Genomic DNA, 18,831 nt, shown 5'->3' with positions numbered 1-18,831 from the left:
AACCTGGATTGAAAATGTGGCTCAGGATGACTTCTGATTGATTGATTGATTGATTGATTGAGTAACGTTTAGGTGTCCCACTGGAAGATCTGAAGGAACAGGTTGGGAACAGAGTGTCCTGGAGAAAATCTATGTAGGCACTGATTTGATGACACATTATCACTCAATCAGGGTTAGAGTTAGAGCATCACACCAATAAGCAATTTACAATAGCAGTGAAATGTCAAAATGCTGGCATCAAGGACACAACGACAAAGTAACATAAAACTCTAGCACCTATGATTTTTTAAAAAGATATATTTCTGTCCTGCTCCCGGGTCAAACGTTCCCAGTACATTTGATTGGATTTGCATGCGTGACTGAAGTCAACACATGTCGGGACTTGTGGGCCAGGAAAGCGGGAGGGGGACATGCCAGGAGTGTGAAACCACCTTGTTTGGACTCTCTTTGGCATCCAAGGTCAAGCTGCCGAGCCGTTGGAGACATCTGCACAGAACTGAACTGACTGGCACGAGAAAGGGGGGCTGCATACCGAAGAAGGGGGAGAGGGTTGAGTTTAACTTGGGGAAAGCGTGGGAACCTTTATTTGCAATTTTTTCACCGTACTGTTTGCTCCACTCCATTAAAGAGATTTCTACTTTCTACGTATGAATCGAATTTAATGGTAAGCTGAGTAAGACAGTCTTCACAATTCCTTACCTCTTAAAAAATGTGAAGAAATATTTTAAAGCCTGAGGAAGTAAAAATGCTTCTGCCTCATGTCAAAATGGTGGTAGAGTCATAAAAAACAAGTACATTTGTCGGGGAATAGTGAGCACCCCCCAGAAAGAAAGCTCTTTATTTATGTGTAAGGGTCAAATGAGAGCAGAACCCCGATGCATATCAGCCCACGAGCTTGGAGTCGAGGTGTGATAAATAAATCAACCTGCTTGAAATACAAAATGTCATCCAATTGTGCATTTCCTGTTTCTGCATTTCACTGCCCCTGCCCTTAAATATTTATGGGTGGTATGATGATGATGATGATGATGGCTACATATATTACATTTTGCCAGTTCAGAGCAACCCTCTTCCCACAACACAGATAAGTCAGTGGTTAACTTTCTCGGAGCTCTTTCTCGGTGGTTTCCATAAGTGGTTGTACACAATCATTTTAACCAGGTCAAAACTGTAGTATAGTGAGATCAATAACTCTTAAAACGATTTTAAAAGTGTGGTCTAGCAGTGCCAGAATGGGTGTCTAGACATGTGTCTTCTCTGTAAGCCTCACTGAAGTGAAAGAGGGGTGTATGAATTGAGACCTGGAGCTCTCTCACTGGGTTTTATTTTGAAGTTTGGGTTTATAGAGCCTGTTTACTTTGTACCATTGTTTTTGGCCTGGCCAATCATTTTTATGTTGCCTTGCTTTGCATTTGCACAATCATTGAAGAAGTTGTATTATTTTGTTGAAGATGATCAGGACCTTTAGAGATCCTTGAGCGACTTCCTAGATCACATTCTTCTGCCGAATTGGAATCCTCTGTCAGTGAAATGGCTTCCTCCATTTATGGAGGGGGCATCCACTAATGTCAGTACCCCAGTAATCAGGATCATGTGGGGAAAAACGATGTACTCTGTGATCTCAGTTTGCTGGACTGGTCTGGAAGACGGGTGTCTTACTGTCTGTTAAACAGCACATTACGTCATTTCTGGCAATTTGTGTCATTTGCGTAATGATATCATTGGGGCAAATGACCTAATTTTTGCATAACAATGGCATAACACAAACGATGTAATTGCTTGCATGGTGACATCACCAGGCAAATGCACCATCATTTGCATAATGTCACTGTGGCAAATAATGTAGTCATTGGACTACATATGACATTGAGGATGTCATAATACAAATTACATAAATCACTACAAATGGTGTTAAAACCATGTACATTTAATTTTCTTATCAGGACTACCTTGAATGCAACAGATTTGTCTGTTGTTTTGGGGGAATGTTGAGACAGATACTTGGTCCATTGGATCTGAAGTCTGCTAAACAGGGATCTGTTAAATTGAGGTTTCACTCTAGTAAATAACTCCTCCCATTATAACAGGTTAATTTTGCTTTGAATGAAGAACACCGATCCATCTGCTAATTTCAAACAGTGAATTGTATTTGGGTCCTGGTGGTTACAATGCATTTAAGTGGAAAAACCATGATCAAAAGCAGCTCAAAGTGCTTGCAAATTCCAGCAGAGGGAGCTGCAAGATCTGGGTTGACCGAGGTCTTCGTTGCCTTGATGCTGAAAGCCTGTTTAAAAGCAGCTTGTGGCAGAATTAGACTTTCACTTCTTCAATCTTAAATCCAACTCAGAATTGCAAAGTTCTTCCTTTATAGTATTTTATGCAGGTTCTATTAGCTGTGAGTAAAGCTGCTTCAGTTAATTGATACTTTCTAACTGTCTTGATCCCAGTAGTAACATATGGCTGCGAGAGCTGGACCATAGGGAAGGCTGAGCGAAGGAAGATAGATGCTTTGGAACTGTGGTGCTGGAGGAAAATTCTGAGAGTGCCTTGGACTGCAAGAAGATCAAACCGGTCCATCCTCCAGGAAATAAAGCCAGACTGCTCACTTGAGGGAATGATATTAAAGGCAAAACTGAAATACTTTGGCCACATAATGAGAAGACAGGACACCCTGGAGAAGATGCTGATGCTAGGGAGAGTGGAGGGCAAAAGGAAGAGGGGCCGACCAAGGGCAAGGTGGATGGATGATATTCTAGAGGTGACGGACTCGTCCCTGGGGGAGCTGGGGGTGTTGACGACCGACAGGAAGCTCTGGCGTGGGCTGGTCCATGAAGTCACGAAGAGTCGGAAGCGACTGAACGAATAAACAACAACAAAAAAAACTGTCTTGAATAGGCGGGGTGGTTGTGCATTTTGTTAAAAGGCTATAAAGCCATGGCCTGCAAACGTTACAAATTTGCAGGTATGACATAAAACCTCACAGGCTTATACTGAACAATTGAACTACCTTTTTGTGAATTTGGGTCCAGCTGTTAACAGTCAAGATGACTTTGCTGATGCTTTTATTTATTTATTTATTTGTCAAATTTCTCTACCGCCCATCTCACGCACAATGACTCTGGGCAGCTAGAAAAGCATTTTTTAAGCTCTTCATTTTATTATGAGAGCCAGTTTGTACTAGTGGTGAAGGCATCAGGCTAGAAACCGGGAGACTGTGAGTTCTAGTCCCACCTTAGGCACGAAGTCAGCTGGGTGACCTTGGGCCAGTCACCCTCTCTCAGCCCTAGGAAGGAGGCAATGGCAAACCACTTCTGAAAAACCTTTCCAAGAAAACTGCAGGGACTTGTCCAGGCAGTCTCCGAGAATCGGACACAATAGAATAAATTTTTAAAAGATTAGTATTGGTTCCATCTTAACTCCCCTGCATGCCTTTCCTTTGTTGTTATTTTTCCTTTTTGTAATTATTACTATTTTTTTTCCTTTTTATGTATTTTGTTATGATCTGGAGTCACAATAATAAACGAACTGATGAACACAGCTTTTACCCATCTGTTTTGGCTGGGGGCAGGTAGTGATGGTAAGATGCTTGTTCATTTTTGGAGTATGTGGTTGTGTTTTGGACTAAGTGTAATCTCTTGAGGTAGGCCCATGGACAATATATTGCAGGAGTCAGGCCTTCTCCATTTGGTGTCCCCCAGATGGGGCAGGATTGCAATTCCCAGCATGATGCCAAAGGGTGGCAGATTGGGAGAAGTTGGGGAAGTCTAATCTTGAGGTTGCTAAAGCACAGACAATTGGTCTCACTTTATCTCTGCCTAGCAGAGGCCATAGTGACACACCAAATTTGGTCAATGAAATATGCCATAGACGTCACCTTTACAGCCTTCAAAAAGAGTGGCAGACCCAAAACCATCTGAATACAAGCAGTCCTCACTTAACAACCATTCGTTTAGTGATGGTTCAGACTTCAACTGTGCTGGAAAAACCGAGTTACGACTGGTCCTCACACTTACAGCTATTGCAGCCTCCCCATGGTCACATGATCATGATTTGGGTGCTTGGCAACTGGTTTGCATTTATGACCATCGCTTCCCGTGCTCACACGATCACCGTTTTCGACCTCCCTAGCTGGCTTCTTGCAAGCAAAATCAATGGGGAACCGCATGATTTGCTTAACAACCACTTGGTTCGCTTAACGCCTGCGGTGATTCGCTTAACGCCTGCCACAAAAAAGGTTGTGAAATCAGGTCAGATTTGCTTAATGACCGCTTCACTTAGCAACCAAAATTCTAGTCCCAGTTGTGGTCATTACGTGAGGACTGCCCGTAGTCATTTTCCACTCAGCTGTACCATCCACCAATACTCCATGTTGTTAGGACTGAAACCTTCTGTACTGGCCCTCTTCTAGTTCATTATGGCAGTCCAAACTTTCCATAATCATTGCCCCTTTTGCTAATTGCCTTTATTTTGTCTTGTATTATTATGGTGTTTAACTTTATGTCTCATTGTTAGCTGCCCAGAGTCGTTTTGAACTGGGGTGGATTATAAATACTGTCAAATCCTCTTCCTCCTTCTCATTGCCACAATTTGGAGAAATCAAGATACGTGCAATGGGGATATGCTAAATAAATAAATAAAAATAAGCGATATCCTCGTGAGCATTACCAATAACACGAGTGGCACAACAATAATATTTCAATTCACAGTATGTCTAAGGATGCATAATAATTGGAGAGTTCCAGGACAGAGAATGCCTGTAGTGATTCCCTATTTCAGTTCTTTCAAGGACAAAGCGTGTTCAGTTTCTTAGCCCAAACACACACAAGGGTCTGCATTTCTGCACAGACACGTCTTGTGCCATTTTAAGAATGCTCAGATCAGTTAACGAGGATCCCTTTCAAGGATGCCTGTCCAAGACCATTAAGACAGCATGTTTCGCTCGGACACAGTCAATTTTCTACGACTACAGCTCTGCTTCTTGATCAGGGGTTCCAAGAATTACTTTAACTAACAGGTTTGGTGGCCTGGAAGGTTTGACACACACACACACACACACCCCACATTAAGACACCAAGAAGACGTCTGGACATTCTTAGTACTAACATTCATACATGTTTTTAACAGGACTTGTTAAACCAGTCCATTTGAGATGTTGCTAACCCGTTGTCATTAACAGGGCTTCACCAAATTGCTTTCAGTTCCACTGAAGTCTGATGGAAAGCTGGTGGAGAGGAAGAATTAAAAATCACGGGAGACGGCGGTAAAGTACACGTGTAACTGTTATCCATGTTAGGACTTTCTACAGTATATAGAGAATTATACAGCTACCAGGAACCTGTCTTGCATTCTCATTAACAGGAAACAGGAAACTATTGACAAGGGATTTTGCATGGTTACCAATTCGGCTCATTGCAGCTGTTAACTTCCTTTCATTCCCCCCCCTCCCCACATCCCACCTCCTCTAAAAATGTTAATTTATCATCTCTCCAGTGTACGGCTGTGATCAGAAGGTAGGTGGGCAGGAACTCTGTCATGGAAAGAATCTTCCATGAAAGAGGCTTTCAAACAAATAATGTCCTTTCGTGGTTTGGAGTTAAACTTTTGCCCTGAAAATGTATTAGCACAGACATTTTGGAGCTATTACCATCAAACCTTTATGGCGAAATAGCTTTCAGATTAGCATCTCCAAGTAGTATCCAGCTGGTTGGGAGCACCGAAATGCAACAACAAAAATATAGTATTATTTTCAGTCCTTTGAGTTGTCTCTGGCTATGATCCATCCAGATCAGTGGATGGATATTGGTTGACTCAAAACTCATCCGTTCATGGACTTTGTCCTCCCTTGCTAGTTACTCCATCTGGGATTCAACCAGTTGTTTCTCCAGTGCAATGGCAAATGACTTTTGTGTTGTCACCAAGAAAACAACACCATGTACTCAATAGGAACTGAGAGCTCAGTTCAACCCAGACCTTACCTTTCATTCCAAACGAGGTGTGCTTTAAGAATAATGAAGAAGGGATAAGGTTGGGTTAATGGTTATGGTTTAAGATTCCTACTGTGAATTCCATATAATTTACACATACAGTAGTCCTCGCTTAATGACCACAATTGGGACCAGAATTTCAGTTGCTAAGTGAAGCAGTCATGAAGTGAATCCAACCCGATTTTACAACCTTTTTTGAGGTGGCCGTTAAGTGAACCATGTAATTGTTAAACGAATCATGTGGTTCCCCATTGATTTTACTTGCTGGAAGCTGGCTGGGAAGGTCAAAAATAGTGATCATGTGCCTGAAGGATGCTGCGATGGTCATAAATGTGAACTGGTTCTCAAACACCCAAATCGTGATCATGTGACCACAAGGACACTGCGACATTCATAAGTGTGAGGACTGGTCATAAGTCGTTTTTTCCAGCACTGTCATAAGTCTGAGCCATCACTAAACAAATGGTTGTTAAGCAAGGACTACCTGTACATTCTCTTTAAGTTCTGTGTCAGTGAAAAAGAGATAAGCAAGCACTCCTGCAAAAAATAAGAATAATAACTAATAAAAGTTCCAGGTTTACATAGGCTTTGCATATGTTATTACTTACCCCTTGATGCAAATTTAGAAATAATTAGTATAATTTAAATCATGGGTGTACAACCTCTTTGAGGTTAAGGGCTGCTTTAGGCGTCTGAATGGCAGACAGGGCTTTGCTTTTAAAAGGGAGTGGGACCCCAGATGAAATATGAATTAATTTAATTTAAATCAAGCAAATGAACACTAAATTAAATTAATCAAATGCAGTTACTACTGTTACTTCCTGTATTTTTCAAATGTCCCTCTACTGGTCACATTAAAGCTATAATTTGGCATTACCGTGTGATCATCTCAAGGGGGCATGCCTGAAAGTTTGAGGGGTGCCATTTTGTGCACCCCAGATTTAAATAGTGGACCATTATTTCAGGCAAAGGGGGACTTGTCATTAGAGTGCAAGTATTCCAACTCTTAACTGTCAAGGTCATTCGTACCTTAGCCCTAACCCTAACTTAAATCTTTTAACTGGTTTGGGGGTATGTGGGCAGGATTCAAAGCCATGGGAAGTGCAGCAGAAAAACAGTGAAAAGGCCAGTCTCTCTGCCAATGTTGAAAGGCTCTGCCCGAACATCTTTGGAGTTAAATTAATTCTGTGAAGTAGTTCAGTTGTCAGAATCCTTGTAATCCTATCTTTTGCTTCAATAAATCTTGTTAAGAAGATCCAGGGTGATTCATGCCTGGGAAAAGGATCACTTTGAGCCTGGGTGACCTGCCCAAGAGCCTGCCTCCAGAATTGGGTTGTTTGCCTGCTGAAGTCTCCTAGCCACCTGCTAACGCACATGGGGCAAATTTAGACCCTTGTTCTCTCTTTCTGCATGCTTTTATTTTTCTTTTTCTCGCTCAACAATAGTTGGGCAGCCTTTTAAGTGGGGGATGCTTTTCAATGGATCTACACCCTCCAACAGAGCTTCAGATAGACAAAGTAGGGCACCCAGAATGGCCACTTGGTAAAATTAAAAGGAATAAGAAAGAGTCCTGAGAATTTATTACAGAAGATTTAAATAACGCCTCTCTAAATCAACTCACCAAGTTGTGGGAAGTGGGAAACTTTGATATCTGCTGGAAATCAAACTTCCAGTGGCTTCTACAGGGTGGGTTAAACCAGGGAAGATGGTGGGCCTGGCATCATAATAAAGCCCCACCCCTTTGGTACATGTGTCAATGTTGCATGCATCTACCAAAGGGAACTTCCATTGCAATGTTGCATCTGCCACCTTGTCTTTTTTCACCCTCCCTTCCAGTCCTAACTCTACTGGGAGTGGGAGATTCAACAGATTCTAATAGCTCATACTTGACAATTTCATTTTTTAGAAGAAGAAACAAGGAAGTCAGCTATTCTGGACCTAATCCTGAGTAAAAGAGAGACAGAGAGATGGGTCAGTGGCCTGGAAATTTCAAGTACCTTGGAGGGATGCAACCATGTTGTATTTCAAGATCACTTGGTGCAATGGTATGTGGGAAAGACCTTGGGAGATAGAGCGAAGAGATGCTGCCTAGGGAATGGTCAGATAAGAGAGGGCATAGCCCGCAGCTGGATACTGGGCAGGCAAGAGGCTCAGAAGGGACCTTCCCTTGTCTCTCGGGCTGTAAAGGAGACGGGAGGGGAGAATTGTACTTTCAGACTTGCAAGATTCTGTTAATCTAACTTTACAATAAAGTAGAATTAGCTCATCTGGTTGTGATTCCTGTCTGTTCTACCTGGTAAAGCTGACACTTGGGGAGGTAAAGCTAAGAAAAGGGAAGCACCTATCTTGGATGTTAGTATGTGGGAATGACCTTGGGAGACAGGAGGAAGAGCTGCAGACTGGACAACTGGCATGTAAAAGATTTCTCAGCCCACAGAAGGAGAGAGGGCACAGGAAATGTTTCAGAAGGGACCCTCCTAGTTTTCTGGAGAGTAAGAGTAAAGAAGGGAAGAAATGCTTTCAGACTTGCAAGATTCTATTACTGTAACCTTACAATGACTGTAGTGTTAGTACTCATGATTTGTGCTTCCTGTCTGGACTATCTCAAAGGGCTGACAGTAAGGTAGATCTGAAGGAACTCAGGGAGAAGGTGGTTTGCAATCCTAAGGGACAAATAAGCCAAAGCAGGATGGAAAATACTAACAAGTGAGGAGATACATGGCACCCACACTTGACCTTAGCCAAAAGGGCAATAAGTGAGAAAATGAAAGCATGAGCACAAACTATCTCCACGAGAAGGAAAATTGGGACAAGCTGGAAGGAGCCTGTATGGATGAACTGGAAGCTTGCTGAGAAGCTAAAAGGAGATTCTAGAAATGAAAGTAGGTGCTGATAACTAAGGAGGACAACCTCATTGCTTGGAGTCCGAAGAGCTAAATCTGAGAATGACGTGTAGATGTGGAATACCAACGATACTGAGATTTGTGTGTTGGGGGAGATGCCCAAAATAAATGGTGAGAAGGTTGATAGTTGGTTGCACAAGGGAGGTGGGGAATTAAGGACAGGTAGACCTGCTTAGAGCTTCATACGCACCATTGTGGCGGCCATCTTGACTTTTTTTTACCATACCCTGCAGACACCCCGAGGAGTAGGAAGCCCTGGGTATGCCATCTGATCCCCTGAAGGGAAGCTGAGATGTAAATATAACAAATGCCTAAATAAAAATGTCTCCTCCTTTCTCCTCATTGCTAGAAGAAATCTTGTTAAGATTTGTCTTTGCTGAAGTAGTGAAACAGATCTGGGGAATCTGAAAAATAGGAAAAGAGTCAAACACGCAAGCAGTTTTCATCTTGAGGTCTGTACAGGTAGTCCTCGACTTACAACTGCAACTGGGACTGGAACTTCTGTTGCAAAGCAAGGTGGTTGTTAAGTGAGTCTTGCCCAATTTTATGACCTTTTTTGGCATGGTTGTTAAGCAAATCACCACAGTTGTTAAGCGAATCCACTTCCCCCATTGACTTTGCTTGTCGGAAGCTGGCTGGGAAGGTTGCAGATGGCAAACACATGACCCTGGAACACGGCAGCCATTCTAAGTGCGAGCCGGTTGCCAAGCACCTGAATTTTGATCATGTGACCACAGGGATGCTGTGACGGTTGTAAGTGTGAGGACAGGTCGCAAGTCACTTTTTCTAGTGCTGTCGTAACATGAATGGTCAGTAAACAAATGGTTGTAAGTCGGGGACTACCTGTAAACCTGTTTTCAGTCTTCAATATGTGCACAGGGTGCTGATTGCATTTGTCAGTTTCAGCATTTCTGTTGGATTCTTTTTTTTCCCTTGTCATTCAGTCAGAGGGCCAACATTTGGGGAAAAAGCGCAGCTTCATTTTGATTTACTAAAAGTAATCAGATCAATTCTGTATCGACTGGCTTGGGGAAAAGGAAAGGGGAGGGATTAGCATGGAAACTGATGTCTGTGTGTTTGTGGGTCTGCGCATGTGAAATCAGAAAGATGAGAACAGAAGCAGTGTTTTTAATGATATATTTTGCTAGAAGACTCTCAAGTGATTCAGTCAGAAACAAGAACCTGCTGTTCTCCAACCTGGTTTCCAAGTGCCCCATGGCTGGGTTGGCTGTGGAGGATGGGAGCTGTGGTCCAACACACCAGAAGAGCACCAAGTCAGGGAAGGTAAGCATAGGAAAGCCAGCTCTATACAATTTCAGTTTTAGTCCCATATTCCCCCAATTCTGGCATAACGTGGTCCAACCATGTATGTGTCTTTGCCGGCTGTGCCCAAAATGGAGATGAAAGATGCATCAAACTCCTTTTTCCCCCCCTTTCTAGTAAATTTTGAAAAGTTGGGGAAAAGTAGAGGAGGAAAAGGCGGCTGGGGTTTGTGGGGAGAGGGGGAAGAAAGCAGCTGACACATGTTTGATATACACTTTTGACAGAGATTTTCCTTTATTATGTTTAATTGAAAAGTGTTAAAGTCCTCTGACATGAATATTCAGTAGAGGCCTTTTGGTGATGTGCCAGAGTTATGAGGGTCTCTGATTTTGCAGCAGTTCGCAGCACGCAGCCCTGTCAAAGCGAGAGTGACAGTGGGGAAGCTATTAATTGAAATAGCTTCATTAATTAGTAATTAACAGTGGGGTAATGACTATGTCACCCATCGTATTTCAATGAATGCCCTTCATGTGTTATGGGGCCTTTAATTACAGAATATGCATTTTAATTAAAAGGCAAACTTTGGCCCTTTGGCCTTTTAGACTACAAAAGATGGGTCTAACTTTCGGGAAGGAAAGCCAAAATAAGAGGAAGAGGGGAGGAAAGGTTGAGGTCTATAAAAGAAGAACTAAAGTGGATTCAGCACGAGGCTCCACCAGCTACGACTGCACAAGCACAGAGACAGGGGGTTGGAAGGACGCTGTTGTTCAATTTTGCACTCCAGTGGGATTTATTTTAATCAGGGTTTGTTGACTGAGCCATAGTGGCTGGCTTCATGTGTGTGTGTGTGTATCTGTTCAGTTGTGTCTGATTCTCAGAGATTGGCTGGACAAGTCCCTGCAGTTTTCTTGGCAAGGTTTTTCAGAAGTGGTTTGCCATTGCCTGCTTCCCAGGGCTGAGAGAGAGTGGCTGGCCCAAGGTCACCCAGCAGGCTTTGTGCCTAAGGCAGGACGAGAACTCATATTCTCCTGGTTTCTAGCCTGGTGCCTTCACCACTACACCAAACTGGCTCTCTCATGTATAATGCCAAGCCATAAATTATGGTTTACAAGCTGTAATGACTAAGTTCACCCATAGTAGAATTTTCTAGCATCTTGGATTTTACATTTATTTATATTGTGTTTTATATTTGTAAATTGTTTTATTTTTATAGGATTTTAATTGTTTATTATTATAGTTCTAATTTTATTGTAAACTGCCCAGAGTCCCTCTTTTGGGGGAGATGGATGGTAGCAAAATTTGAATAATAATAATAATAACAATAATAATAATAATACTCAGCCCCCAGAAATCTCCAGCCAGCCAACCATGCGGGGGGGAGAAAGGAGTGTCACAAAAGGAAATTTGTTTTTATTGTAAACCGCCCAGAGTCCCTCCTTGGTGGGGAGATGGGCAGTGATAAAAATTTGATAAATAAACACACACACACACACACACACACACACACACACACACACACACACCTGTCTTGGAGGAGCTGGGAAGTAGAAGCTGCTGCTACATGTGCTGGTGAGAGTTTTTCTCCATCTTTCATAAGATTCTCTAATTTTCCTACCTTTCGGTCTTTTTCTTTTTTAAAAACATCTATCAGTTCTTTTAAGGCTCCGGTCCTTTGTGGCTGGTTGTCCTTTGGTGTTAAGCCTGTAGGTGCTGAAAACAAATTCTGCATTTTTTAAAATTCTATTCCTGCCACATAGTATCTGCAGGATATGGTCCAAAAAAGTCAAGGTGGAAGCTGCAGTGGTGGGATTAAATCTCTGCCTGTTTTTTTATGCGCAACATATGCAAACCATTAAAAAAAAAAGATGGCGCTTCAATTTATTTATTTATTTATTTATTTATTTATCACTCACATTTATATGGCCGTCCATCTTGCACAAGGCGACTCTCGGCAGTGTACAATTAAATAAAAACAGCGGATAAGTGAAAAACAATCATTATAAAGAGATAAAAGTAATGATTAAAAAAGAATATTAGCAAAAAAAATTAAACTCTATCAACCTCATGGAGACAGCAAGAATGTCAATCATAATAGACCCATCTAAGAATGTTTCCCGTTCCCAATTGCACCACTGAGGTGGCCATCTTGACTTTTTTGACCCTACCCTGCAGACATCTCTGAAAACAAGGATGCACAGTCTAAGGCCTTAATTGTGAAGTCCACAGCCCCTGCAAAAATTGCTCTAAATGCACAGTGGCTATATTTTCTTGGAAAAAATAAAGGACAAATCAGAAAAAGGGGCAAATCAGAAAGAGGTTCATAAGGATAAAAAAAAATTGTTTATGTTTACAACTTCCCACAAAGGAAAATTCAAGACCAAAAGCAAGAAAATTTTTACCAGAACGCATATTCTGATAAAAATATCTAAAATCAAACAGTGTATGTAAAGGTATTTAAAAAAGACAATTCAATGTCCATGTTTTTCACATGAATGTGAAAGGCAGGGCACAAAGTGGTACCATTTGTACCGTAAAGGTTAAATGACCAAAATAAAGGACAAAAGGGAGTTTTTGAAAAATAAATAAATTTAAAGGACAGCTTTCCGAAATAAAGGGCTGTCTTTTATAATAAAGGACATATGGCCGCTGTACCCTAAATGGCAAGTTTTAATGCGTCAGAAGTTAGAAACTGTTAAATTCATCTGAACTGTTATTAATGGCCTTTGAATTTTATTTAACTGAAATGAAGTATAGCTCGCATTAAATCAGATCAGGGAGTGTCCTGTTGCTGCCAACGTTTGGTAGTGAGGCCTGTGGCATTCTCCTCATCGTTCACATGTGAGCCGGGGCTGAAAAAAAAACGTTGTGCCCACCTGCAATTTCCTTTTCTAGGGAAAGGGAAGGGAAAAACATTTCATTTAAAGTTTAAATCTGAAGCTGCAGAAGCTGTGGGAGGGAGGAAAATGAATCAGGGTACCGCAATTCATGTTAATAATATTAAGTAATTTAAGCCGACAGGCAGTATTTTACATTATATTTCCTTGGCATTTTTAACCGGGCAGCAGTAGGTGTGTCCTCCTATAAAAGAATCGTTCAGATGCAAAGAGTGATATTTATTGCAAGAGAAATAAAAAACTGGAGTAGCACAAGTTTGGATTTGGCTTGGACAAGACAGGAACTTCCTGTGTGGGTCTGAGTTCCTCACGTGGGTGCCAACAGCAGGGAACAAGCGATGCCAAGGGCGTAGTGATGTCATAATCTGGGTCGCTTGCACAATGACCTCATGTCTCCTGTGGCATCTTTTGGTCACTTCTACTGGACCCCCACACTCCCAGCACCTGTCGGGTCAGTCTGCGACAGAATCGACAATGTCATGAGTACTGATGGTGAGCAGGAGGGGGCCCCTATCCAGGGGGAAAAACGCATGCGTAGTGCTGAGGAATTAAGCAGCCATTCAAAGAGACACAGATCAGGCCCGCCTTGACTTTGGGGTTTATCTGTCTGGGTTTTTCCCACGCTTCTTCAGTTTGTTAGGATTTTCTGTCTAATGTAGCAGTAATAAAACACTAGAGACCTATTCCTTGTCTCAGCGTGGTTCCTGGCTGTTAGGACAGACAAATCTTGCAAGCTTGGGCCTTTTAACGTTCGTTTGTTTATTTATAGGGCTGCACATCTCGCTGAATGTGACTCTGGGCAGCGTACCATCAACAATTAAAACAATGTCACATGTGTTAAAGACTTAAAAAAAATAAATAAAAGCAAGATTGTGCAGAAGAACATCCATCGAAACACAGTAAAACCATTGCGCAGGCTCCCCATGGGATCCCCATGGCTGCTGGAAAAGCCACGTTTTCAGGGCCTTCCGAAAGGCTGGGATGGGGCTAACCTTGCCTCGGGGGGGGGGGGTGATGATGTTCAAGAGGGCAGGAGCCACAGCAGAGAAGGCGCTCCTCCTGGGTCCCGGCAGATGGAACTCTTTGGAAGACAGGACCCATAACATACCCCTCCTGCTGGACCTGATGGGACCGGTAGATGTGATCGGGAAGAGGCGGTCCCTCAAATATACAGTTGGCTATGGCCCTGAGCCTCAAGTTTATTTATTTATTTATCACATTTCTTCACCACCCATCTCAACAAAAGACTCTGGGCTCATTCCTAAGTTGCTCATTCCTAAGCGGTAAGAAGGGTAATGTCAGGGTTCTGTTAGTTCCTAGAGATTCTCAGGATCAGAATGCAGAGAATGTAAACATGCAGTTGATGTCATGAGCACTGATGGTGAGCAGGAGGGGGCCCCTATCCAGGGGGGAAAACGCATGCGTAGTACTGAGGAGTTGAGCAGCCATTCAAAGAGACACAGAACAGACCCGCCTTGACTTTGGGGTTTATCTGTCTGGGTTTTTCCCACGCTTCTTCAGTTTGTTAGGATTTTCTGTCTAATGTAGCAGTAATAAAACACTAGAGACCTATTCCTTGTCTCAGCGTGGTTCCTGGCTGTTAGGACAGTTGTTGTTGGTAAGGGAGCATAGAAAAAGCAGGCTAAAGCTTCATTGCGTAGGCAGAGATGTGAGAAAAGAGCACGCTGGATTTGAAGTAGGAGGGGTGTACATTCTGTATCAACCACCCACTCACCCATCAATTAAAAACCATCTGGAATCAATGCAAACTGGAAAAAATACAAAAGTGATTATACAGTGAGAAAAGAACTACATCTATAGCAGATTAAAATAAACATAGCAAAAAAAAGGGGGGGCTAATTAAGGGACAAAACATCCATATAATATCAATACAGAATTAATTCAGTCCTAAAGTTTATCATTAAATCGAGACCATATGGAAACATATTGCTTCATTTCCTCATGTTTAAAGCACAAAGATTTTTCAAATATATATATATATACTGTATATATATTATATTTCTTTCCAAAGTTCTATTAACATATGCTATGATTTGAAAAAAAAACAAAAAAACAAAGCCATGGTTCGACAAGACCAAATCATATGAGTTAAAGAATCCTCAAATTTTGACATCAGAACCCAAAATCTGATATCAGACCATTTTTAAACATTCATTGAGGGGACCAATAGACCTGAAATAATATTTATGATTAATTAATTTCATTCTTAAATCATAAGAAGTATGTTTTATGTTTCTTAAAACCTGGAACATACATTTTCTGGATATTTCAATTCTTCATTCCACAATTCAAATATGTAGCTAACGCTAACCTTCATTCTGGTCCCTTCCCCACCCCAATTTGTTATAAAAATTCAAATCTTCAGGTTCGCACTGAAGATGTTGCCTAGTCTGGCAATGAAACGTCTGCAAGAAAGCAACAAGGCTCAGAGAGCACCAAGGACTCCACAGTTCAACCCTGAGCTACAAATATTCGCTTCAATTAATCACTTATCTATTAATAACCAAATATATCTAACAGCTTTCAAGGTTGGAAGCAAAGATTCCTGTTTAATATATGTAGACTCTAAAACTTGCCAAGATTTTTGAGGGTTACACACTTAGTCTCCAAAGAAGTCTGGAGAGGGCAATGTTCAACAAGTTATCATGCCAAGCAAATACAGAGGTAAAATGAAAGCCCAATGGTACACTTGAAAATCTGGATTTAAGGCTGCTTTTATCATAAAGCAGACACAGTGAGGCCAAAGATACTTGTTTGCCTGGAGGGGGAGATAGACCTGCCATAAAGATGTTCTTACTCATTTGTCTATCTGTAAAGTTGCAAATAGGAATTAACATTGGAATCCCTCTTAAAATATACATTAATCTTGATGTAATATTCCTTTTAATTACATTTGTTTTGCCCTACAGGCTTAATGGAAGTTTTGCCATCAAGTTGCATCTTGTGCAATTGTATCTAGACATATGGTATTTAATTCAACTAATTGTGATTTATTTTGAGAAAAATATAAACCCAAGTATGTTATGGAGTCTGTACAAATTATAAATCCACATTTCTCATGGTAGTCTATAGATACTTTAAAACCCAAAGGCAGTAAATTAGATTTTTTTCTAATTGATAGTGTAAGCAGAGCATAAACCATGTTGTTGTAGAATTTCAATAAACTTTGGTAATGACACCACATAATTATCCAAAATCATTATTGTATTTATCTGTAGCATCAAGTACCACCAGGCCCTTAATATGTTGGGACTGTCCAATGAGGTTCAAGAACCAGATTAAAAATTGAAAGAGACATGGGGAATCCTTGATGGATGCCACAATATAGTGTGGCTCAAGTTACAAATCCATTTGTGGCTGAGGTGAAGATACCAAATTGTAATCCAATGAACAAAAGATGGTGAAAATCTGTATCTTCAGGGAATACCCTTCATAAATTGAAAATGAACCATAACACAGGACTGTTTAGTGGCCAAAGAGAACAGCCAATTTTAATTTATCTGCCACAGTGTCCCAAATATCAATTGCAAAAGAGACATTAGCAGTCGCTTATCTATTTTTATGAATTCAAATTGAGATAGGTGAATTATCAATGGTATTAATTTCTATAGCTTCCTGGCTGCAACTAATATTTTAGCATTCATGTTAAGCAAAAATAGTGGTCTGCAATTTGTACATCTGGTGGAGTCTTACTCTGACTTTAATATCACTTCATAAAACAATAGAAGGAATATAGAAAGATTAAATGATTGATTATAAACCTCAACAGTGCAAGTGCTTAAACTGCTGGGACCAGGGGCTTGTATTTTCTACAATTTTTTTTTTTTTGTAATGTCAATGGTTGAGCCAAAGTTGTTTTAAAAACATTCATGAGAATATTTCCCCCAAAATTAATAATTTGCTGTTCAGCTACAGATATCTCCAATTTATAAAACTGCATATAAAATCATACAACTGGCAATTGATAGTCTGTCTCAGTACATAACTGACCACTGTCAGCCTGAACCCCAGATACAAAATTCTGCTGTTCTTGTAGTTACAGACAGTGAGTGTCAGCCTTGCAAGGTAGTCCAGACAGGAAGCACACCAGATGAACTAATTTTACTTTATTGTAAGGTTACATTAACAGAACCTTGCAAATCTGAAAGTACATTTCTCCCCCGTCGCCTTTACAGTCCCCAAAACAAGGGAGGGTCCCTTCTGAGACATTTGCCACGCCCCCATTCCTGCTGCAGGCTCAGCTGCCTCTTATCCAACTGTTCCCCTGGCTGTGGCTCATCCCCGACTCCCAAGGTCATTCCCACATACCATTACATCAAGCCAATAACTTTCCAGCTTTCCCTCCTGATTCCAAATATTAATACATTCAAAGAGTATTGAAATTGCTCTGACTGTAGTAGCCCCAATTTAACCTTATTTGATATAATTTATCTATGGGGTTCCATAGCACGAGAGACAATCATGTATTTAACTTTCTTTTCCAGTTGTATAAGATAAAATCTCTTGTCTTTTTTTCAGCTGACGTGATCAGAGTAATAGATCCGTGAATAAGTGCCCTAAACGTTTCCCAGAAAAAGAACAACAATTTTCTTCTGTTTTCCAATCTTTATCAAATTTAAGAGCTTGGCTATCATAACTTTAAAGTCTTGGTCAGTCCCAGATATGATAGATTTCCAGGATTTCAGTAGATAGACTGCATAGGTTTATCCAACTTTCTCCCTCTCCGTTATATGGAGATGTCTTGGGTGAAGATGACAATGGGAGAACCCTTTTTTTTGTTTTACAAGGCATATCGTTCAAGTAGCATTACATCCAAGTTGTTAAAGCAAACAGTGAAAATTTGGGCATAAACCATTCCCCATTCAGCTATCTATATAAGCAACCACAGGGTTGGACTGAAGTAAAGAGAGGCAACTGCCTAGATGGCCATCAAAACCGGAAGTATCAACCATCTAGCTGTTTCTCCAGAATTACAATATTTAATTCCCACCATGTTGCTTCAAGTCTTTGAGCAGGATCTAGCCTTGTTAATCCCAGGCTAAGAGGAGGCCGGCAAGTCTGCTACAATTAGGAAGAAGGTTTGCTCCCTAATTCTGACATGTAAGGACCCCTAACCAGAATTTTATTTATCCATTTTCCATTATTTGTCTTCCCCCACAGTTACGTATGTGTCTCTAGGGAGCTCACCACTCAAGTTATAACATAACCAAACTCCATCTTGCCACTCATTAAAAATGAAGATGGCAAAGTGGCCAATGTGATGGCAGGCGGGGCACTGATATTACGCCCAGAGTCCCTCTTCTGGGGGAAGATGGGTGGTGGCAAAATTTGAAAAACAAACAAACAAATAATACTCTTCAAAGGTTTGTTGGAGACAGCCTGTAGCCAAAAGGTCATGAAGGGTTATGGTGGCACCGAGATATTATGCATGAGGTGTATTAGGGAGGGACCTCTTGATACCAGCGTGGCTCCATCTCTCCTTGAATCCCAAAGTTCTAGGTCCAATCCTTGCGTAGGTTCAGTGTGGCCGTTCTACTAGTGTAGAATTTACTCTTGCGGAAACCCTGCCCTATCCTTGCCCTGATCCGTTTGAGTGCCAGTTGTGCAGATTCATTATACAAAACATTCTGCAAGTCCTTATAGATCTTGTTTGGCTCTGTAGGGCAGAAGCTAACACAGAGAGGAAATGTCAGACCTGTCTAACGGTGCGGTCAAGTCACAGATGCCCAGGTGGTTGTGCAGTCAGGCTGACCAGGCACTGCCTTG

The sequence above is a fragment of the Candoia aspera genome, chromosome 3 (assembly GCF_035149785.1).
Source record: "Candoia aspera isolate rCanAsp1 chromosome 3, rCanAsp1.hap2, whole genome shotgun sequence".
Classification (NCBI taxonomy): domain Eukaryota; kingdom Metazoa; phylum Chordata; class Lepidosauria; order Squamata; family Boidae; genus Candoia; species Candoia aspera.
The sequence above is the reverse complement of the archived record's forward strand: the minus strand, read 5'-3'. Positions refer to the sequence as shown.